This window comes from Bombus flavifrons, chromosome 3 (genome assembly GCF_040668555.2).
Source record: "Bombus flavifrons isolate JBK064 chromosome 3, iyBomFlav1_principal, whole genome shotgun sequence".
In the NCBI taxonomy this organism is placed as follows: domain Eukaryota; kingdom Metazoa; phylum Arthropoda; class Insecta; order Hymenoptera; family Apidae; genus Bombus; species Bombus flavifrons.
The window spans coordinates 15,343,870-15,368,362 of NC_138444.1; the positions used below are offsets into that span (position 1 = coordinate 15,343,870).

Consider the following 24,493-nt stretch of genomic DNA (forward strand, 5'->3'; position numbering starts at 1 on the left):
AGCTATGTTGAGAATCGAAGGATACTTGCGCGTAACACAACAATCTCGGAACGAAAGGTAAAGCAAAGAACGATAGCAAGCTGCTCGCCTTTTCTATTTCGCACAAACCAACCGGCATTACGAGTTCGATCACGAATTCCGCGTCAAACTAAATTTTCCGATTTTCCTTTGTATCGAGGGTCTCGAGCGAAGAGAAAGAGAAAAGAGCGCGTGGCTCTCTCAGTCGCTGCGTAACTCGGCCCGTAACAAATTAACAACACGTGTTTCGCATTCGCATCGGCGCGTTGCAAAGGCGACGCTAAACTTTATGGACCTGTGTTTCCAGCGTAAAGTCAGTCGAATCATAGCATCCGTGCAAACTCCACTTTACCCAGAGGGGAACCATATCCCGCGTACGACGCGTGAAGGCGCGCAAATGACACGTTATAATCCTTAATCATCATATAGTTATCTGCAAGTGTTTACGTACATATGAATTTTCCAATTACTCAAATTTGTTTTGCATACAGAGATAAAAGCAAGTGAGCTTAATCTTAAAAATAAACAACAAAAATCACTTTAACGAAACTCTTAGATCAGTTATGTACTTGCACTTAGGTACAGCAATACACTTACATAGATACTTTATGTATGTTTCCTCGAGAACGGAGGAAGCGTACGACACAACTCCGCAGTTTGGCGTTACGGTAAACGCGTGGTCTAACAGTTTCGTGACGGAGATGCGATCGTTGTAAAGTTAGGTTTTAAATTTCGAGTTGAACGTTATAAGCTGAGAGAAGGATCGAGTTTAAACGAAAAGTGACGCGAAATAACACCTGCGTTTTATCACTTGCCGCTATTTATTGAGGGGAAACGTTCTTCGATGTCTCGACAAAGGGGCAATGATTAAAAGAGTCGATTTTAATTCGATCGTGATGAAAATTTAAATCTATGCAATATTTCATAGAAACGACAATTTATTTGAACGATACTCTCGTGTCTCGATTTTTCTTCATTAATTTCTCATAGTCAATGACTAATGCTCGTTGATAGCGCCATTTATTACTCATGTAAAATGTTACAAGTTCTGAATCATTCTAATATCAATTCCTTTTTAAGAATAGCAGCACGATTAAAAGAAAAATCGAGGGTGTCGGTTGTAAACTCTCGCTCTACTGACACATAAATAATTAAAAGAAAGTACGAATTTCACTCTCAAGCCTAGGCGTGCTTTCATGCGGCACTTTTAGGTGTTCGAACGACTGCACGAAATGCATTTCGTAACGTTCACCTCGGTGTAGACAGTGTAGACCTTGCGACGTGTCGCAAAAGGTATTCCTAGCTAGTTTTACGCGAACAATTAAGACACCTGCGCTAATTTCTCCATCGTGGGAGGCGTTACGAGTGGCGGTCGTTTCCTGGTAACACCGGTATCACCGGTGAATCCAGTTCACTCTGCGTGCACGCCATTTCCGAGTCACGTAACCGAAAAATCTTCTATTTTAACGGACACGACGAATATAATTCAGAAAAAAGAAACGGTTTCTTAGCTTCAACCATTGGAACAGCGTTTCTTTGGGAAGAATCTAGGATACATATTACATTTGGTTTCACCGTGATTTCATACGTAAAAAGAGAGAGAAAAACTTGCAGGAAAAGACTTACTCGATATAAAATCGAATATAAAAAAGATAAATAATTCGTAGAATGAAAGTTGATCAAAATTGTAGCAACGTTGGATGTTTTTAAGTTTAAATCGGAGGTTGGAATTAAGTAAGAATCAGATCGAGCGCAATATCAAATTGCGTGTATAATAATAATAGTCACGGTGTAACGAGAAGTTAGAAAACTGCGAAATAGTAAGAAATCAAATATCTAGGAAAAAATCAGCTGGCCGTGTAAATAAAAATACGAATTTCCCGATGGTATGAAAATTTTGGATATTTCGTGATTACGATACCACGAACCCTAAGATAAATAAATGGAAAGAAACTTATCCTGAAACCTACTACTACATAGAGTTTTGTCAAGAACAACGAACTCCGTTAGATTTTTCGTATTCTTCGTTTCTTTCCTCTTACATAAAACACGTAGACGATCGCTTTGCCCGCGACACGTAACGTGTCGTAAAGCAGGCTGAGAGTCAACCGGAAAGTTCTCTTCTCTGTTGCTCCGAGGCGCGATTCAAAACTGTTCCGGCGAGGTGGAAGCGGTAGCTGCTCACTGAATGCCTTATGAACCAGACGAACGGACATCCTGGCGTTACGTAACTTTGACCAGCGACGAATAACCTTCTAATCTTTTCATTCCACGCTTCGTCAACTACTCTCTCCGTTTTCTTTCTCTTTCCTTGTTCCTCTAGCGCTTGTTGCTCTCTGTCCGTTTTACATTTTTTTTCTCTCTTCTTTTTTCGAGTAGCCACCTTTCTCCGGTGAACAGCGAGACGATCCTCGAACGAGGTCACCAGACGGTGTCCGTGCCAAAATCACCTGGCAAAAATTGACACCTACGTGATGCGAAGAATCGCAGCATTTATACAGATCACGTTGTTGGCCACGAGTTCAGCCCTTGAACGTGAAATCATCCGTGAGAAAGTGTACCACGCGGTTAAGTTGCAGCTTTTCGCATCTTTTATGACGCGTCTAAAGTATTATATTGTTTGTGTTACGTGTAAAATCTACTATTCGTACAGAGAAATATATTATTTGGTTTCTAACGTCCAAATGTTGCAAATTGTGCGAAGGACTTGGATTTCTCGAACATTTTTGATAATGTCAATTTAAGATTTATAGAAAATAAAATTCAATTATTACGAGTATCGCTAGTATTAAATCGTATCCATCGACGCTAATAGGAAGATTTACGTTTTGTCAAACATGTTATAAACTTTCCGAATATTTCTACCTCAAAAACCGGTATTCATCTTTCCCCACAGCAATTTCCATGAAAACAAATGTATCTTTGTTGCATTCTCACGATCGCAATTTCTCTTTTTCGCGATAATCACCGTACACCGGATACTATGAACGTCGGTTGTCTCTCGCAATGGGTAACGGGAATACCAGAAAACAATACGAAGATACGAACGCAGCTCGTCGACGGTATAGTAATTTCTCTGATTATTCTGTTAACTTTACCTCAGTGTCGATGATTCTTTTGTTAGCATCCTATCCTTTCACCACCCGATACGACCAGCTCTCAAGGATTTTACCGATCTTTGCTTTCGACCGTTGCTTACCTGCCTGTCTACCTGAAGCATGATCGTTCATGATGTATATACTAATAAAACACTCGATCCAGTTATTTAACTCTCGATTATCTGACCTATTTGTGGAACTAGTTTTCGATGCAATCAACGATTTAACTCTTTGAGGGTGTGAAAATAAAACGAGTGAAAATACGGTGGGAAAATCATAGTTTAATTTAATTAATTTAGAAAATAATTAGATATCTCTCTATCTTCGAGATTTCTTTTGGTACTAGATACAAAAAATACATATCTACTTTCAACTATTTTATAGAAAATAAATATTAATAATTTCAGTTGATGATATTTTGATAGATATCGTGTTTGACAGCTTTCGCGAGTCTTTCTCGAGTTACTTAACTGATTTACTTAACCCTGTTGCGATACTCGAACTTTTTATTATCTCAATTTCGCTTTGGTTTTGTAATATCTTAGGGAAATCTTTAACATACAAACGAAGCAAGAAATCACGCGTATCGCTGTAACAATTCTTCCTTCTGTTCTTCGTACTTAGGAAATTCTTTGCCCGATAGAAAACTACGATTGGGTTGTAAATGATCCGACAAATTGTGACAGAGAGAAGTTGAAGCCCAGTAGGATACGAGTCTGCGTAAATACTTGTTCTATTGTAACAGACGGAAGTACGGTGTTCCTCTGGCCCCTGAATGAGGGATACAATGAAACTGTGGTTCAAGCAGTGGCGTAATGATCATTACCGTTATATCTCTCTTGAATCGAGCAAAAAACCGGCATCGAATACTTCATTGTGTCCATAAGGTCGCACCTTTTTGTAAGTTTGCTTGATTGTCACAAGTAGAAGGCCGGAAAATATTACGCAGTGATATTACTTTCAAAAATTATGCTATTAAATACTGTTCGGGATATTTTGTCTTTATTCAGAGAATTTTCACGCAATTGATCGGAGCGTTATTAAAAATTATAACAATAGTATCAATTTTCCTTCGTTTCGTAAACGAATAAATCCGATAAACAAAACATTCGTCTCCAAAGCACAAAGCTTATTCCCTATTTCGCAAGTTTATTTATTACGATTAAATCGTCGTCTGTTGTTATACCATACACCCTCTTAAACGACCCGTGTTTTAGCCAGGATCGAAACAATTCATCCCTTTAATCGTGACTCGATATCAAGCATACGTTTGACGCGTGGAATATGGTGAGAAAAGGCCAATCTCCGAAAAGACTCGGGCATTGTACTCCTGTTCATGCATCGAAGCACAGTCATATTCAGCAAATTGAGCGAGAAATCCGACGCATTGGTTAAATCCTTTCTTTCTGGCACGACTCAGCCAGGCTTTATAGACTTTCCAGTCGACCGAGCATCGATACAATTCGCCGTGTTTACATGCCTGACTTGGTCACTGTTCCAGCCAAGTCATTCGGGACACGTTTCCATCCCATATTCGATACGAGGCGAATCAATTAGATGCTCTTCAATTATAGGAGCGTGCACATGCGTGTGCAGACATACGCACATGTATATAGTCGACCATCTGGGAGAACGATAGATGAAAAAGGCATTTGACGATTCCGATTATATTTTTGCGATGTTTGTTGCATACGCGTGTGTTTTCTTAGCGAATACCGTTTCACTTGCTATATGTAATTGTTATCATCACAGGTGTAGTTTCTATTTAAAGATCGGCCCCGTTAATCGCCGAGTGTACAGGGTTAGATCGAAGATATTGGTTGGCTGGTCAGAGGCAGCTTTGATGAATTCTGTTTAGCCTCGTTTGCAGCGTCTTTGCGTTAGTATTCTGTCACGACATCCGCTGATAACGATTCTTCTTTGAACGTGCGCTGTTTACTATGGAAGTTGGTTAAAAGAGTCATGGTTTTTTCATTAGCTGAGTTGAGATTTGTAATTTGTTATTTCATAGGAGTTATGCGATAGAATTTTAGAACTTTTTTTTGATATATCGTTGTCGCTAAAGTAATTTTTATATAAAGGGATATTCTCTCTCTCATCTTGATCTTCTCTTCTCTGAAAGAAGTCTCATCGTAAAACCAAATTTCTGGCAATAAAATGTCGTTTAAACGAGATCTTTCTTTCTCCGTGCTGCTCGCGTAACACGTTACGGAACTAACGAAAGTCGTAGACGTAAGATACTTAAAAACGAGAAATGTTAAATTCCCTTACCAGAATATAAAGTCTTACTACGACGAAAAACGAAGTCCCACCGTACGTTGTCCGCTAACAGATCTTGCAATTTTGATATCGGAATTTGCAATTTTATTTTCTTGCTCATATTTTCATAATTATTAAACGTTAATTGTAAACTATACCGAACTTATCTTATTTTAGTTCTACTTTAAAGCAGATTTTTTAATCTCAGTAAAGGTCTTTTGTTTTATTGTTAATACAAACGTCTCTTTATTGGAACTTTATCTTTATTTGTATCGATCATATTATTAGGAATCGTAAATGTTTTAAATTTCACTCGATATCCATTCAAGCAATATCCATCGTGGTCCTTGACGTACCATCGATCGTCTAAGAAAAATTTCAAATCGTCAAAAGGGAAAAACTCGGGTAAACGACATGGATATAATTACTGGCAACACTGGCTACGATGTTGCCGTGGAGCCGTGGTAAGTGGGCCAACCAGTGTGTGGGTCAGTGCCAAACCGCGTCTCGAACTCGATCTCGACGAGGGATGAGGCTTTCTCAGGGCCAGCGACCGTTGGCCTACCGAATGAACTCTCATCGCGGATCTGCCCGCCATCGATTCGATCTACGATCTCCTCGTCTCGCGTTACATCGATCCATCGTAACGGATTACCACAGCCGCAGGCCAAACCGTGATCGTTTGTCTCTTAGGATATATGGTACTCTCGTTCACCGATGCTCGACTTTTATGCTCTGCTTTTTCTACAAACACGGCCGCCACCTCTCTCTTTCTCGACGTTTAATTGGAGCCTCGAACTGTATCGACGAATAAGCAAACTCGCTGGAAATGTTAATTAGAAGACGGTTGGGCTAATTGGCCTGCGATGGAAGAAGAGAACGAACTAGGGAGAACTGTGTAATTGGATTTCTGAACCGTGAATACGATGTTATTGGGGAAAGGAGTTTGATAACGATGGACGGAAATTCGCCGAAGAAACCAGCCAACTTCTTTCGATATCTCGTAGTTCAGACGAAACTTCTTTTTTTTTTTTGTGCCCGTCTTTACGAAGAGGAAGTCAGGGAATTATTGGATTTTTGCGGGTTGGATATATTGTTCGGATTTAACAAGTCCCAGGTAGAAATTGGAAAAAGTGTGTGATTGAAATTAGCTTTGTAAATTACGAAAATAATAAAGTTACTGAATTAGACACGAATGTGCGTTATTAACCAAAAGTTTGCTATTTCCTTGTGCTGTATAGAACTTGGGAGATCCAGTTCCGGGCAATTCTCGAACGTTTAAAAACAGTCTTTGGATTCTGTTACTCTAGAAGAATCTTCGTTACAGTTGTAGTATCAAACACGTATCTTCAGAGATTGTGTGCGATCGTTTTTGATTGAGATTTACTCGATCGTTTTTGATTGAGATTTGCTCGATCGTTTTATGAGATTGTAAAGGCTCGTTCGTAATAAAATTTACAATTATCCGTTTGTCTGCTTCTAATTAACGAAATTGATTTACAGTTGAGTCGTACTCAAATTGCTGCTAATGATAAACTGTACGTACTACAGACACATAGACGCAAGAAATTCTGATGGAATTTATATCTAATGGAATAGGCATTAGCGATAGAATTTAAAATAAAGGAAAAATTACAGTATACGGATGAGATGTTAGTCGAACGAGATCAAAGCCTCGTTTTTTTTCTCTTTTCGGGTGTGAACGATACTTAAATCACTTCGACACACGATGCTCGGTGCAGAGCGGTCTGGTGGCCTTAGGCTGTCGGTCACTGACACTGTTTCACAACCCGTGCGACGAGCTGCGACGGTCGTGTGTCACGTGACAGGGCGAGGTAGAATCGAAAAGTAAGTGAAAGATTCGTAAAATTGAAACGGCCGTTCGCCAGGGTCCCTCCTTTGAAATCGTATTAGCATTGCACGGTCGCGTCGACTTGGCGCAAACACTCGTGAAAGGAAACTGAATTTTAATCTCGAACCGGTGCCGCTAAAGCGGCCAATGTTCCCCGACGCCGCACCGTGCCGTCGCTTTCCCACGTGATTCTTTTAATTAAACTGTATCATTGGCCACCGGTCTATCGCAACGTCAAAGAAACTTTTAGAAGTCGAAAAACGAGTTCCAGCGTATCTCTTCCAGTGCGAAAAGTCAGCGACGTCGTAAAACCATCTCCATACTTTTTCAACAAAATAGTATCGAACAATAGAAACTTGTTCCAACGTTCTTATCATACGTTTAACAACGTCGCTAAAAGAATTTGAAGTTCATCGCACGAAGCACAGCCAATAGATGATTTCCTGAATTCCTGCGCGTTTGAACACGAACTCTTATTGCCTAAACGGAACGTACGTGAAAATTAACGAAGATTGATAAACTTCTCACACGTACGACCACCAGCTGCACGAACTATTTATCCCTCGACGAGCCCGCGTAAATGGAATGCGTTTGCTTAGAAAGTAAGGAAAACCGAAGGACTAATTTCACTGGCAAATCTGTACACGTGCGGCAAAACAACCAGCCCATTGAAACGCCGCGCCGTCTCGTCGGATGTATTTTAAGAAGACGGTTGTTCCAACGAACGTTTAAGGAACGTCGTAATACGTAGAAGCTTCTTCCGAGAGTCCATTTTTTTCGAGTACTTCATAAACAAAGTTGGACGAGAGTTCTCGGAGGATCGCCTGTTCCGCGGCGCAAAATAGCGACAGCCTCTCGAAAAGCAGAAGAAGTAGTTGCGGCGCGTTCATTGTCTCGTTCGATTAGCCAAGCGGAGACCGAAAGGCCACCTTCACTTGGTGAAGGAGTTCGACTTTTCCGCGACCTTGAGGAGTTTGAGCATAAACTGGCGACGAGCGGCGAGAAGGCGACGTCTCACTACGACTGACTGGTCCGCGACAACTCTCCAAAGGGCGTTCTAAAGTCGGCCTTAAGGTCGTCCAGTGAACGATAGAATCAGATATTTCTCTGCGAGCTTCGTTCCTCTGTCCACCATTATTCCGTAGGATCGTGTTACGTTTCACCAACCATTTTTCACGAACCTGGAAAGGACCTGCAGTTCTGTTTGTTAAATCGTTACCATATTTTCTTCGGGTTTTGTCTCGTCGCCGAGAAGACTAGAACCTACGTGGATCGCGTTAGAAGGAACTCGGGATAAGGTTTGAATTTCGACGCGCTGGAGAAAATGGGAAACTTGTGGAAGAAGAGAGTCTTGTTTCGTTATCGATGTGAGACAACTTGGGATATTTTTCTACCAGTCTGTATATATATATATTTATCGAACAACTTGAAACAAATTCGTACAAAGAAAAACCAAACAGAATTACGGGTTATAAAACCATCGTCGAACCTTGTAATAACTTTTAACGTCATATCTCACAATTACAAATTAACAACTATTATTAACAAGGGCATCTAACGTTCCAAATTCCAGTTCGAAGTGGAAATTGCCAGTATCGGCCTGAAACGAGCGTCGTATTCTATCAGTCGTATTAAAGACCATACGTATACATCAAAGCTATTTAGCCTCGAATAGATTACAGCGTAGCAGTCGTTAAGACGTATATAATCGACGAAACTTTATTCGTTCGCCGGCAGAACACCGATCCAAAGCTTGGCTAATGGTCGCCACTTCAAAGTCGATTCGGCTTCAAGTGAACCAGAAGAAAAAAGGTTGGATAAAAAGAAAACGTAAATGTTGGCCAGGACACGCAAGCGACTGATATAGAAAACATGGTCGAAATCCTGGCCACGAACGCAGCTTGTCTCACGCGTCTAGGAGGGTTAACAGTTGGGTCAATTCGTCAACTAAACCAGTTAGACGGAAGAACAGATGCGATCGTTTGAACCGATCGCCCGTTTAACCGAATTATCCCCAAGATCGATTGAGAATCAACCGAACGTTGGCTCTGTAGAGATGTTATTACAACGAAACGTTTGTTACGTTCGAAGTGGATATTCGTGTAGCATAAACCAAGGAAAAATGAAAACATACGAGTTTATATACTTTTAGCGAGATTTGTACAACTTTTACGGCAAATCATGCCACGCTAGCAGAGATTTCAAAATTTTGCATTCCTCGAATAAATGGCCTGCCAATTAATCCTTTGGTCGTTTCACTTTGTATCAAACTTTAATCCTGCTGGCATCTTCCGGATATTTTCGCTGCGATAGTACTTTTCGAGTTGCGTTTCAAAGTAAAATCTTTTTCACCGGAATGCGAACTTTCAGATATACGCGAATCGACGATGCATCCTTCAATCACGAACGATTATTGCGTTGTTCGTTCAAATTCTTACACGAGGCGTCCGTTAATTGCCGCAACGCAGTCGATTGCGCAATTGCTTTGTTTTCTCGCGTCCGCAATAATTCGCAACAATAACGAGCATTACGCTTCCGCAGCTCGACGAACGTGATCGTGTAACGTATGTTCATAATCTTCGAAGGCGAAACATTCGCAACGAGCGAAAAATTTTCGTCACCGCGAACTTTATCGCGTCCCGGTATAAACAGTAACGATAGCCGCGTGCTAATTGTTCGATTATACTCAATTACCCTGGCGAGAAAAACGAGAGTGGCGGCGGGGGATATTTTTGTCGAGCCGTAGGTAATTAATAATTCGCATCGAGAATAATTAGCACGCCACGTTAAACGCAATTAGCGGCTGACCGTATCGCTGACACGCCTGTTACTTCGTTCGTGTCAAGGTTTTTTCAAGATCGTTAACCCTCTGTGATATTTTATTTCCCAGTTTTTATAAATCGTTGACCCTCCCTAATGTCATGTAAACTACGGATTACGTACTTTGTATATCTATATTTCTGAAATTTTCTTTTATTTCTTATTTCTCGCTGCGTGGATTCAATTTCTTATTTCACTGTATCGACATATGTACTTTATTCGTAACATACTCGTAGAATCTCAACAGTATGTAAATTTTAAGAAGATCGTTGTGTTAAAAGTAACATACTGTAAATAATAATAAATAATGAATTATTATTTTAATGTTTCTATAAGTTCTACGTTAGATATTTGGATTATTTCGTGACGTAATATTTGTCATAACATTTTCTAGCAATGATACGATATGTTCTATACGCTGTAATATCAATCAGCAAATATTCGTAATTCGTTCCACTATTTTACTACCATAAACATCTCTCGCATATCGTTTGCACTCGTTTATTTTGACATTTATTTCCACAAACATTCAACGTCCTAATTGGAGTGCGTTAAAACAAACTTCAACAGCCATAAGCCGTTTCAAGGTAAAACATCATAACCGATGATTAAACCTGGGTCAAATTTGAAACGAGCGAACAATTATTTTTCGTTAATGATACGTAATTTAGTAAGCAATGGAACGCTAATTACATGGAAATCCATCAATGAATTGCAAAAACAATGTGATTCTTACAATTGGAATCTTTTCCGATAATATTATCGCATTCTGTTTAAACAATACTGTTCAATGAACTTTGCAAATCATTTCACGATATAGAAGGAAAAAGAAGATCGCAACCAAATTTAATCTGAAAATTTAAGACGAAAAGATGGATTCGTTGTTTCTATTCAAATAACAAATACGTTTAATATATTTTCTACCAAAGACCAAAGGTCCGAAATAACAGTCGACGTTTGATTTCAAAAGATTTATTCCGTCCTTTAGAAATCAAGTATCGATTTCTTTCTTTTCAGACGGAAGACATCAACGGGCCCTAACACACGAACAAAAATTGCCGTTATCTTTAATACTTTCGGAGAAAACAGTCTGTAACACTTTAGGCGGAGCTCCTATATAGGTCGCCACAGTAATCCCTGCTAATTGTTAGATACGGTCAAGTAACTCGTTCAACAGCTTGAACATCGACGTTTTTTAAATGGTATAAAATTTGGAATTTCGCTAACAACCGATTAACGCAGTTATCCTTTCTCATATATATATTTATATTTTTCTCATATATATATTTATATTACTTTCTCATATATATAGTTATATTTTCAGCAACTTGCACGACCCATTTTTCAAATTTATACTCATGCAAGAAAATCATAGATTATTCCGATTATTCGCCACTGCTAACAACAAGATGTTCATATTTCTATCAGAAGTCTTCGTAATATCGAATACCCATGCACACACACATACACACACACACACACACACACACACACACACACACATATCGTATAACAATTTTTTTCTTCTTTAACGTGATCGATAATTCGCCACAGAACAAAATTTAATAGGTAATACTGATTTAATAAACGATCATCGACTGATCGTCGACTAAGAGATAGTCGATTAAGTACAATTAGAGAATCGTATGCCACACGCAGTACGTAGTCTACTTCTAACAACTGAAACTCCATGCAGCTAAATAATCCCGGGACAGGTCTAGCCGACATATTCGTCAACCGACTCAAATACCACGAAAAGGGAAGAAACGAAGGAACGAAAGAGGGTCGGTAAAAGATCTACGAAGAAAAATACGTATACGCCTCCGGTCACGTGCCTGCGGCATAAAGCGATCCAAGCTTCAAAGGTGTCGGCGTGCGCGAACGTTCCAGAGCTGTCTGAGCATCTCCGTGGAGGCTGCCGTAAGAGAAAACGCGATGAAAGCTCGATCATCGTCGTGCTCGAGGAAAGATGTTGCACGCAGAAAGCTCGTCCTTTTATCTCTGAAAATTCTGTAGACGATCTACGTACTTACATACAGGTTGGCCCGGGGCCAAAAGTTTCCAGACAGTTGGGCGCATTACTTGACATGCCACGGGGCAACGTTATCGAAGGAAAAGCTTCGTTGTCCCGGTGGGAATAATATTTACGGCTGCTAGAACGGCGATGGGAAGAGGTTTGAGGATCGTCGACCACAGACAGACCACGAACAGAAGCCACGTCTGGCTTATCTTTGGCCCCTTCCCCTTGTTATCGAGCGTTTCGCCTGATATTACGCCTCCTAATCGTGGGTGGTATAGGTGCATTGCGCGTAGGCTGTAACGGTGTCCAAATTATGTCAGTTTTGATTCTTTAAACGATACTTCAAGGGCGAAGTTCCTATCTTTCTACCTTTTTTGTTTTCTTGGGAAAAGAGAGGGATCAAGGTCAGGGTTAGGGATGATTTAATTTGGAAATATGTCTCTTCTTGTGTCTTTTAATTGCTGTTTGACGAAGCGTCGATAGTAACGTTATTAGAGCTTTCATCCTTACTATCGAACATTCTTCTGCCCAGAAAATATTTACCACGTTGAAAAGAAAAATATCAAAGCAAAGAATCTATTTAATTCGAATTTGTTTTACGACAGTTTATGAATTCTATCGTAATCCATCACCGGAGTCATCGATATCATAACGAGCGATGTTAAACAGACCACGTGTTGAACTGTTTTCTTTTTTCAAACGTAATATACGTTCCCTAAAGGTGTCCTCAAGCAGCCAATAATATTGCCAATATTTCAAGGTTCTCAACATCGTTGTATAATATTGACAATATTGTATTGACAATATACATATTGATCTTTTTAATTGCCAACCTTGAGATATCGACGATATATGTATACTTAACAGCCTGAGAGTACCGTAACAGATACGTCATTTTAACAGAGCGAATAAGCTTTTGTAACAATGGAGAAAATTCCTCCATGAAGCAAGGAATTCTCGAGAGCGGCACGGTTGATTTAGTCGATGGCAGTCGAAAGCTGGCGGCTTCTGAAGTTATTTCGGCTTATCTTGGCTCAACTTGTTATCCCGTGGCGTGCAAAACTATTCGATTTATGGATTTCTTTGGAGCGGCGGCAGATGCTGCTCGTGCCGCGATAAATTTCAAACAAAGAGGAGAAGAAAGAGAGAGGGGGTGGGCAGAATGTAGGGTGAGCTGGTTCACGTATTAGGAGAGATTTATACGTAAAATTCGCGCGCGAGGAACGGCGCGTGAACCTCGTGATAAAATGGTTCTGGTAAGGAAAACATTTCGAAACATACTCGATCATGGTATTAAGGGCAAAAAGGAAGGAGAAGAAAGTGTTTACGATGGGAGAAAAGAAACTTGAATGGATCTTCGACTTTAGGGATTCGTAGCGTAAAATATTCTTAACGCGTTTAAGATTTCAATTGCCGTTCTTATGGTTCCAATCGCAATGGACAACTATAAATGGAGTATGAAATACGCGTATAACGATATTGCTAAGAGAACTGGATATTGCCAATGAGAACTTGTAAAATTGTCTAAATTTAATATTCGAATCTGAATTTCAAATATTCAGAGAGAATGTTTAACTTGAAAAATCCAATTTCTTTTTTTTCGTATTACGATATATTTGAATTTTGAGATTGCAACATTTCAATTTAGATTTTGAATCGCAAAATTCGATTGTATCGCGATCTTTGAAAGAAAAATGTTGAAAAACGCGTACTATACCTACCATTTATTCGTACGATTACGAGACGACAAAGGAAAAGATAACCGTTAGCCCTGAAAAAGAAATTTATGACGAACGTTAGGTGAGATAAGTGTCTTCATAATTCACGCAGTACATCAAACATACAGCGTCAAATATACGTGCACGAAGATAAATTTTTTCCTCCGATCGCGATCGCTTGTAAACGTCGAATTTCTAACTTTTTTCCTCAAGTCGGTAAATTCACGTTGCGTTTGACGCCCGTCTAAGTTCCTCTTTCAAGTTCGTTGATTTATTCCTTGGGGAACAAATGGGAATCGTGACGATAAGTTATTGTTATCGATTCGAACTCGATATATTTTATTAGACGTTATTTGCGTCTATTACGAATACTGTACGTGTCCTACATTTCACTGAGAAATGACAAACAACGTGTCGCTTATTATGACACGAGTCATAAATTATTACGCGCTACGAATAACTCGGAATTTTCTTTCCTACTAAATTAAATGAAATTTTACAAACAAATTTTTCAAATTATAAATCACCACGTCACAGAATAATGATATTCTATTCGTAGGATCGTAAAATTATAAAAAAGCAGTCGATAACATATAACTTTGTCGATTTATTAGTATTATTCGTTTTGTAAATTGTTATAGGAAAGAGTTCTGACACAACTTTTATCGCTTCTTTATTGAATCAAAATGAGCCGATCGTAATTCCCAATGTTAAAATATTCGTTTCTCTTTTTTGTCCACCCGGTGTACTCGTCGGGCCCGCAAAACCGTCAAAGCAAACTGCGGTAGGCGCTTCTTGGTTTACACATTATTTCAGTAGCTCTAAGTTCGCGCTTGTTATTAACGGTCTCGTAAAAAGGCCATGATTTATGGATTCCTTCGTCGGAAGCGTGTTTCGAGAGCGTGAAACGTTTCTCCCCCTTTGCATCTACATTCGACATGAAAACAATGAACGTGGAACACGTATACGAGTATCGAAGACCGTAGATAAACCAAAGACGCGAGCCAACTATCACAGCTGATATCGTTTTATTCATCGCTGTGGGTCTCCAAGTATATGTACGTATTAATTGTTTAATCTAACGACGTTCCACGTTACATTAAAACACATAATACGTTATCAGTGAAATAAAAGGAAATTGCAGATTTTTATGCTGTATATTTACACGAACGTAAATAAAGAAACAGAGCAGCACTCTAAATAGAGATTTCTTCCACCTATTAAATATTCGAATAAATATTCCGCTTTGAATACTTTCTCAGTTTTCTCGTATAGTACGCGTTCTATATACACATTTTTATACCTTTAAATTTTCCACAAACGTATAAAAATACGCGGACTAATAATAACGCATAATATACATACGTAAAAGCTTTTTATAGCAAGCGTACAAATACTTTCGCGAGCCAGTGTAATTATATTAATAAAAGAGAATAACTCGTATCTTGATCGATGTCGCGTTATTCTACGATACGTCTTACTCTACGCCTCCGATCTCTCGTAACAATTCGTTTTAATAGGCTCGACGATCCCGTTCGTTCCTCAAGGGCATTTATTAGATCCCTTAGTTTGCCGCACGTGTTCCCGCCAGTCCTCGTGGATTTTTTTTATCTTCTACGTTTTCATTAATCTCCGCGTCCACTTGTGTACACGTATTTTTACGTCGTTTCGAGACCGTCCTCCCCGGCGACGCCTAACCATCCAACGAATTTATGCGTCTGGCAATAATACGTTAACTTTTTCGATCTGATGCGTGGCTGCTGTAATGTTTTTGTAGGGTGGCCTATTAAGTGACATATGGATCGTTCGTTTGCCACATTGCCTACGAGGTGATAAATGATTGTCCGAGATTTAATTAGCTCTGGCATGCGCACGAAATCGTTTGAAGCCAGTTAGACAGGAATGTTCTCATGGGGAGCCGTTGGAAAAGTACCAGAGCATGTTTTAGGAGATTCTATCGATACGGTTCGTGCTTTGTACGTTAGAAAATTGCCACCTTTTGAGAATTTAAAGATACAGCGTCGTAGAAAAGATATCGGTTAACTTAAGACGGGGTAACAAATGGAATAAAAATGTTATTCGAACAATTGTCGAAATGAAAGTTGCCGAGCTCGATTTTACATCGTATATTGTATATATCGGGGATACTAGAGAGGAAAATCAATATCTCTTTCTCGGAGAGATTAAAATGGAAAAGATTAAAATGGACATTTTTATCTAGAGTCGATAAGGAGACAGAATTAAAATTCTGTTCGATAATAAACGTTATTGTATTATTTTCAGAAATCAATTATTCGCAAATTACCGGTTTGCCAAATATTTGAATATTTCAAACAATAAAGAATAATAAATAATCGTAAACCTTTTGTATGTGAGAAACAAACTTATTAACGGGTATTATTCATCCTTGAAGCAACTTGGTAGTCAAATTCTCTTATTAGATTATTGGGAAGTAGGAAAAGAAATCTACTTAGACTTAGACATCAGAATATAAACACTTGCGATAAAAGCAAACACCGTTGGTGATAACAATTGTCTGATTTCTACGGTTTGGGAATAAGAATTCCACGCACCATGAAAGAACAGCTTTATTTTTTTGGTAAAATTAAATAACAGATATTTAAACGGCAAATATGACGACAAATATTAATTTATATTTCCTAAATATATTGTTATTTAAATAACGTTGTTTGAAACAAAGTGACAGAGTAAATAGTAAATAGGATAGAAATTTTATTTGAGTAATTAATTTAAGAAATTAAAATTTTTTAAATCCGTAATTAAATTAGTATTTCTGAAAAAAAATGTTTAATTATAGTCGTTGAAAGTAAATTGTCAACCTTTATCGGACCGATCAAAAATTTCTAAATTTGTATTTAATTATTGAAAAAATCGTTAATAATACAGTAACCGTTTTTAAAATACACAACTTACAACTTATGTGAAATATTAGATAACAATCTCAACAATTATTTATGCTACGTTTAACTTTAAATTATCCCAATTAGTGAAGGTGAAAAACGCAGGTAACCACAGATATTATCTTCATAAGATAATTGTTAGACAAATAGCAGACGAGCAAGAAAATAAAGGAGAATACAAGTTTAAGATCGAAACAGAACAAGGATAAAAATTGTTTAGCCAGACTAGCCAATGGTAAACACGCAAGAAACAAAGTTTCTTGACAACGATGTAATTATATGGTATTAAAATATAATTACTTATCCATTAATCAAATAGTCGATCGTTCGATCGTTGCAGATTTTTATAATTCTTTGCTTTTTTTTCTTGTAGGGCTCGTTAAATGTAAAACCTTCGATAATACAACTGTCTCATTGCTGTCGTGATATTTTCATAAAATCATCTGAAAGCAAAAAATCATTTAACGTACATAATGGTAATCGCAATTATCATAAATTAATAAATTAATGACCGACATGTTTATTTTTTCATGTTCACGGGTAATCGCTGAATACATAAGCAGGACGTAAAATAAGAAGTGTGTCTAATGACTGTAAGGACTTTAATCTTGCGCTACGATCGCTGTAGAATAAAATTACATTTATTGCAACTCTTTCTTTTATCTTTTATCATCTGTTGGAACAGAATTTCCTTCACGATGCAAATACAAAAGTTTACTAGAATACGTGTTCCAAGAAGAAGACTTATAAACTTTAATTAATTCTTAATCAAGAAACGCACAGAATTTTCTACGTCTTAGTTCAGGCTTTCTATATACAAACCAATTTCCTGAAAACCTTATTTTTTCTAATTATACTGCTCTTACCGCTGTTATACGGCCACGTAAAGCGCATGAAATTTCACAATATAGAAATAGACGTTATAAAGTATTTTTTCCGCCAGAAATTATTCTCAGCTAATAGCGTATAGATAATGGAAAGTTTCATAATGAGCATACAAACCGGAACCAGACCAGAAAATTCCAGAACCCTTCTCCGATTCCCTTAGTCGTTTAACCAGCTCGCGGTCCATCGTATCCTCTTTACGTCCAACGCCATCAAAACACCATCAAACTCGGCAAACTCCGGAGACCGGCCCGTTCCTCGTAGCCAAGTTAAACTTTCACCCGGCTTGAACAGCCGTGGTCAGGCGAGAAACAAGTTATCCCTTTACACGAAAAAGAAGGCGAGAAAAGACGACGGGTCCCAAACAGCCTGAAAAACACGCGACGGCGGGGTTTTAAAGGGTTAAAAATACACGCCGGCTCGTGATTCAGCTGAGCCACGACACAATGGGCCCCGTTTCTCCGAGCTCGATGGCTCGTGCTTCGCCTTTGTTTATTTTCGTGCACATGCACCTTGCTGACCCTGTTACCTTGACCGTGGTGCACCTGAATTCCCCTCGATGACTCCATTGGCGTAACCTAGCCATGCCTCACGGGTTCCCCTGGGAAAAAGAGAATTTCCTCTGACAAACGTCGGAATCCGGAATGGCTGCCTGGTCGGCCTTAGTCACGCTGGAATTAAAAATATTTACCTATATCGAAGTGTCTGAAAGGTGGATCGTTCGTCGGCTGGCCTGGCTCAAGGTGGACATCAAATCGAGAAAAGAACACGGCACTTATCCGGCAGTCGACGCGAACCGGACCTAAGTGACGCACGAGGAAACTTTCCTCGCTGATCTTTCGGCTGTGTCGCGCGAGGAAACTTACCGCAAATGTTCGGCATCAGGATAAACGCGTTTCCAGGATATCATTATGATTAAAGCTCGATAAAGTTCTCGATTTTTTCCAGACGTTGATTGGTACTTTTGGAGTTTGTTTCAATTTGGAATTTTACGGTCCAGATTGAATCGAGGTACTTTGGTTTATCGGAGGATTTACTTTAATGGACCATTGGGTTGGACTTGCTGGAAGCGGTCTTCGATATTTTTGCGGATTTTCTTCGTAACGTTGCGGATTGAAGTGAAAAATTCAACGCTGATTTTGTGTCAAGTAAAATTTTCATATCTACGTATATTTGTATAACGCTGCTGCAATCTTCCAACTTGTATGTTTCAATCTTGCTGTCAATTCGAGGAGTATTCGTAACGTTCTACGCGATGTTTAGAATAAAATTCAAACAGGAAATCACGAGTATCAATAAACATCTTTCTATATTTTATTCGAACTTGCGATAATTTTTAACGTCAGAAAATAGATAATTTTACAAAGCAAAGTATACGATTAATAACAATCAAGTTTGTATATACATATCGCGTCAATTTCGTTATCGTAGCCACAGTCGTAGCCACCTCGCAAAAATTATAAATTATAAATTATAATTTCATCTTATTCCGACACGCTGTGACGATTATTCTTCGAAATTATGTACAAAAATACTAATTCAAAATAGAAATATTAATGACAGTATTATGTGCAGTGTAATATCAGTACGAGGAAATGAAAGATTTCATAGTAGCTACTACGTCTCTCGTGTAATAATTTCCATCACGATGCTTGTGTTATAAAAATAGTATCAGTTGATGCCCGAGCGAGTCAACGTCGAAGATTAAAGCGGCCATGATGTGATAAACTGATCTTGCGTGGTCACATGCAAGATCATTAACAACAAAGTCATCAGACGCTAGCGATGATATTTATGGCGTTTTAAACGTTAGATCAACGCCGCACCGGCTCGCTAGATAATGGTAGCAATAAAAACGAGTATTTTACTTGCACGGGATTTGATCGGGTGATTCGTTACGGAGGAATTTATCGTTCGCTCCTGGCGAACGGGAAAACTCGTCCACGAAATTCGTCGGGTTTAATGGCACTGATTCTTCCTCTACGATACGATACGACCAATATTTTTCTTCCAGCGTCGTTCTTTTTCGACCGAGTCAATGGTCCGAGCATCTGGGCATGACGCGAGAAGCTCGTTGATTTAAACTGTTCCGTTTTCATAATCGTTTCTGCAAACTTTCGATCGAGGATGACTGTGGTTTGAAAAATTTTCCAATGAATCTCCAACAGAAGTACAAAATTACAGAAAAGTTTAGGAAAAATAGACATTTATATAAAAATGCATAATTTAATAGCGAATGAACGTTATCGTAGAATTTTGCCTAGTCTTTACGAGTATTTTCGCAGCAGTTTCCGATAAGTATGTAGCTACGCAATTAATTTATGCATGTGTGTGTGTGTGTGTGTACGTATGCAAAGAATACGCGGAAAGTAAAATTTTTTTTTTAACAAAAACCAATGATATTAAATTACGATAAAAAGTTGTTTAAAAATATCCAATAGAATTACGTAAGAATTTTTGAAAGAAGATATATTACAAATGTATAATATTCGATAAAATATTTGTGGTATTTTTATTGGAAGAAGGTGTGAAAGACGAGGAGAAAAAGAAGAAAATGGATCAAGCGTTTCCTCTTTGATGCTCCGCAAGTATCTTTCATCGCACAAGAGTCTTATATCGGAAATTCAGCATCTTTCTGATAGAGAAGATACGATGAAAGAAGTGGAGTGTCATTCTTTTGCCGACTTCCTCTTTTCTTTGAAATATCTCTCGACATCGGCCGATTCGGCACGTTTCTTCGTATCGCGTAAACTTGTTTCTTTCTTCTATGCTTCGGCAAATTTTGCTTACATGTTTCCCTTTATCTGGCTGTCGGATACATCAAGAGGTTCGTTACGCTTCTAGCTTTTGAGGAATTTTATTGATTTTTGCTTGGATATAATATCGACGTCTTAAACTTAAACATCTTTCGCCGTAATAATAGTAAAATTAAAATGTTTGAGAATATTACGAGGAAATAAATGTGAAAGAAAAGCCGAAAACGAAAACAAAATGGGAACTCGCATCGATGTCTTATCTACGCAAATATAATTTACGCGCAAACATGAATGACAATGTAACGATTACAAAGCTGGCAGATGTACGGACGATTTGTATCTCATGCTAGACCGGAAGTGGGTCATATCGCGAACGTGATTACACGAGTTCGTACTTTTATGACACAGTGATTGCATTTCATCATGAGAAAACAGACGCAAGAGAAGCATTTATTACGCTGACAATAAAATTGATTAACCGATTACATAAAAACAATTTGTTACAAATATTATTATTATCTGCACACTTGTACTTTAACTTCCATTTAAAAAAGAAACAAAATAATTCACTTCTGTATCAAAAGAACATCAAAATCGTCAAAGGAAGAGTTCGACGTGTAAGACTGAAAATTACAAATATAATACGTATTTCACCATTTTTTCCTACAGTTTATTCTTTCTGCCAATATTACCTATTTAATAACTCATTTTTCTCGACGCTTCCAAATAGTTTTCCGCTTCTTCGTCCGAAAAATTTGCTCGAGTACCGTCGCTCTCGAAGCACCACAGTTCTAATATGCATACACTGCTTTGCTCAGAGAAATCGAAAAATAACACCCTTCGTCGATTCATCCCCAAAAACCAATCGTCAATGCTCGATTCAAACTTCCTTTGAAAGGATATCCTGGGAAATCTCGACAAAATAACATACCTTCGTCCCCGTTCACCCTTGCATCTATCGTTTTCGACCCTTTAAGTGCCTCCTCCCTTACCCCTGATTCGCCGATTTCCATAATATAGCGCGCGAAGGGACACGCGTCTGCCCCATTAACGCGGCAGTCGCTTTTCAATGGAACCGAAGAAACTTCGTTTCGCAACGCTCTCCCTTTCCACGTTCTGTCTCTTCTCTCATCCCTCGGTTTCATTCTTCGCTGAGAAGCTCGTGCGCGCGCGCGTGACAACGCTTTATCGGTGACCACGTCATCGAGAGGTATCGGGACGAATCGGAAACGATACAGGAATCTGATGCGTTCAACGACCATTAATCCAGCGATGTATCTCGCGTTACTTAATCGACGACCCTGAAATAGGGCTGCTTTCGTAATATCGTCGACGTGAAATTCACCTGGAATTCATTATGCACGCTGGGACTGGCCGCGTTAATTAGCCCCGTTGAATTCCTGGCCGTGCTCGGTTCTTTGACTGCTAACCGTGTCGACGGCCATATCAGTGTGATTTATGCATTTTTCTTCTTTTTCCCTTCCCTCGCTACGTTCGCGTTCGCGTTCGCGCTCGCGCGCCGTTGCATATTAATGCCACGAATCTGGTTATCGATAGTTTCAGAGATCTTAGGTGTAACGTTAACGGTCGAGGAATTTATTTCTGGTTGGTAAAGATTGTTGAGAATGATTCGTAGATATACACAGGATAGAAAATTATACGGGACGATGAAAGATCAGTGAAAGGTGCGCGTGCAATTTAAGTCATTTCCTAGGTTCTTTTTCGTTTTCCTTTTTGCTCGGCTTAAAATAGCCTACGCTATATTTTCTCATTTTTCCATCGATAAAGTATGAAAAATTAACGGTGTTCCGTAATATGCAAGAAATTATACACGGTAAGGTAAGGAGAAATAACGATATAGGAAGTTATACGCGGTAAATAATATACAAATAGAGATCGAATTTGAAAACAAGAAAGATCAACTGGTTCAAATAACCCTATCCTAACCGTGTAACGTTTACTAATTTCTGGTGTTTATCGTTGTACTAGAATACCAAACAAACTCGTATTGTTCGAAATCTTGTACGATTAGTTAGCATGGTCACGACGACGCGATGTTCTTTGACCAACGATAACCCCAACTAGGTACACATACCAGCAAAGTCCATTCGAGAGCGTATCGGAATAATTATCGCAGGGTCCATCTACATTCACGAATACGAGAAACACCAGGCGTCCCGTTAATTAAGAGATACTGCAATAATTACCAACAAGCGTAGAACAACGTGTTCGCCAAATGTATTACGTACTCTTCGCTCGTCGTCGCTATCCCCATTTTTTTCTTCTCCTCGTTTCCTTTTTTTCAATCGAGGTAATGGTACTGTTACAACTGCGAAAACTCTCCTTTGTCACGGGGCTAATGGCGCCATTGCAACTTGGAAATCCTTTTATTCGAAACACGCAGCCGCCTCCATAGAAGCGTGACTCTCACAGCTCTTCTTTTTGTTCCTTTAAACACATTTTCTCGTCTGTAGCGTCTTTTGACCGACATTATAGCTGTTGCTTTTGTCGCTGATCCGTGACCATGTTTCCTTGGCCCAGCTGACGATTTATTCACCTTGAAATACATCCTTTCTTATCCTTCTACGACTTTTTTAATCCTAAAGATATTAAACTTTGGAAATGTTTCTAAACGTAATGAAGATTTGCCGGATAATGGGAAGAGGCGCAAAGTGAGAGGTAAAATTTGGTAAATTGAAAATTCTGCTTTGTAAATATTGTGTCGGGCGAAGGATGAGTAATTTTAGGGAATTGCGTTTTGATTTATTATTCGAACGCCACATACTTAGATTTAGATTCAGGTTTACGTGCAAAACCGAATACACTTCGAGTTTGAATAATTTCGCGAACACGGGAGAACGAGAAACGAGAGAAAAGGGTCGATCGAATATCAAAGTTAACGCAAAGTGAAACATACGTTTGCGTGTTATAAAATTCCCATTCTCACTGCGACGAAGTCTTTCAACGATTATCTTTTCGTATTTAGAACAACGTTGCAATGAATGAGCGATTGCGCGATGGTCTAGTAACAAACGAGAACGAACTGAACGCAATAAAAGCATATTTTACGCGCTATTAACTATAACCAGAGTGAAATAGTGTATCTAAACTTACCGTGACGTGTTTCACGCAAATAATTTTCAAATGAGAACCATATATTTCATTTAACTTTCTTCTTACTGTTCTTTTGATGCGAGAGCCGCGACTCTATACGGTGGAACGGAATTACTTAAGTTTCACATACAGCTGTTTAATGTTGTTATTATGTAACGACATTTAAAAAAGAGAACTTTACTCACCAAAAAATTTCAAATATTTCCTTTTGTTATTTTATGCAATCTTTGAGACGATTATATATTTACTCTCTGTAAATGAAATGTTATCCTTGAGTTCTCTAAAAGAATTTTTATTTTCATTGAAAAGAATTCCAAATATTCGACTCGATCAACCTTTGTATAACGTGACGGAGACATCGACAAGTATCCCAGAATTTTATCTTTACTTTTAAAAACGTGGAACGGCAAAGAAACTGAAATATCTCTCCTCTCTATGTATATTATTTTCTCTGATTTCGTCATTAACGTTCTCAATTAGTATTCTCGAATTATTTCAACGGGAATTCCTAATGAGAGAGACAAGCACAACGTAAATCATCGTCGCGGTCAAGATGTACAGGCACGTACCAATCGTATCGGTGGCTCGTAACACGTTGTGACCAAATGTTGTCGCGCGCCTGAAATGTTGCAAAAATTACCAGCCATGCCGCGTGCTATGGAATTTCGCTATATGCGTCCACCGAGACCAGCGAGACGTCTGCGATTTTACACCGAGTGAATTCAATCTTTCCAGGATTACAGTCTTTGAACCAGTTTTTTGCAGCGGCCTTTTTACCTCGATGAGGTTATCGCATACGTTGACGATTATCACGCGCGATGAATCACGAACGATTGTTTCTAAAATAAAACGAAAATAAGAACTCGTTGAACAGCGAATATAATTAATTTTGAACGATGTCGTTGATCTTAAGAACGATTGATTTTCTACTTAATTCCTTGGTTATTGATAAAAGATAATCATGTAGTAATTATTATTTACCATCGTGATTCCAACGATAAGAATAATCCACGTGAATAATACTAGCCAGCA

The 24,493-nt window shown here is 38.7% G+C and overlaps 1 protein-coding gene and 1 long non-coding RNA gene across 5 annotated transcripts in view; one reads left to right on the forward strand and one right to left on the reverse strand.

Annotated features, from left to right (window-relative positions):
• LOC138178183 (homeobox-like protein HDP1) overlaps positions 1–24,493 on the forward strand; it is an 88,725-nt gene that overhangs the window by 37,679 nt on the left and 26,553 nt on the right. The window lies entirely within an intron of this gene.
• On the reverse strand, positions 17,071–18,241 carry LOC138178225 (uncharacterized). The gene is made up of 3 exons (XR_011172635.1): positions 18,121–18,241; positions 17,709–17,960; positions 17,071–17,149 (listed from the first exon to the last, which is right to left on the reverse strand). It is a non-coding gene; the product is annotated as an uncharacterized LOC138178225 (long non-coding RNA).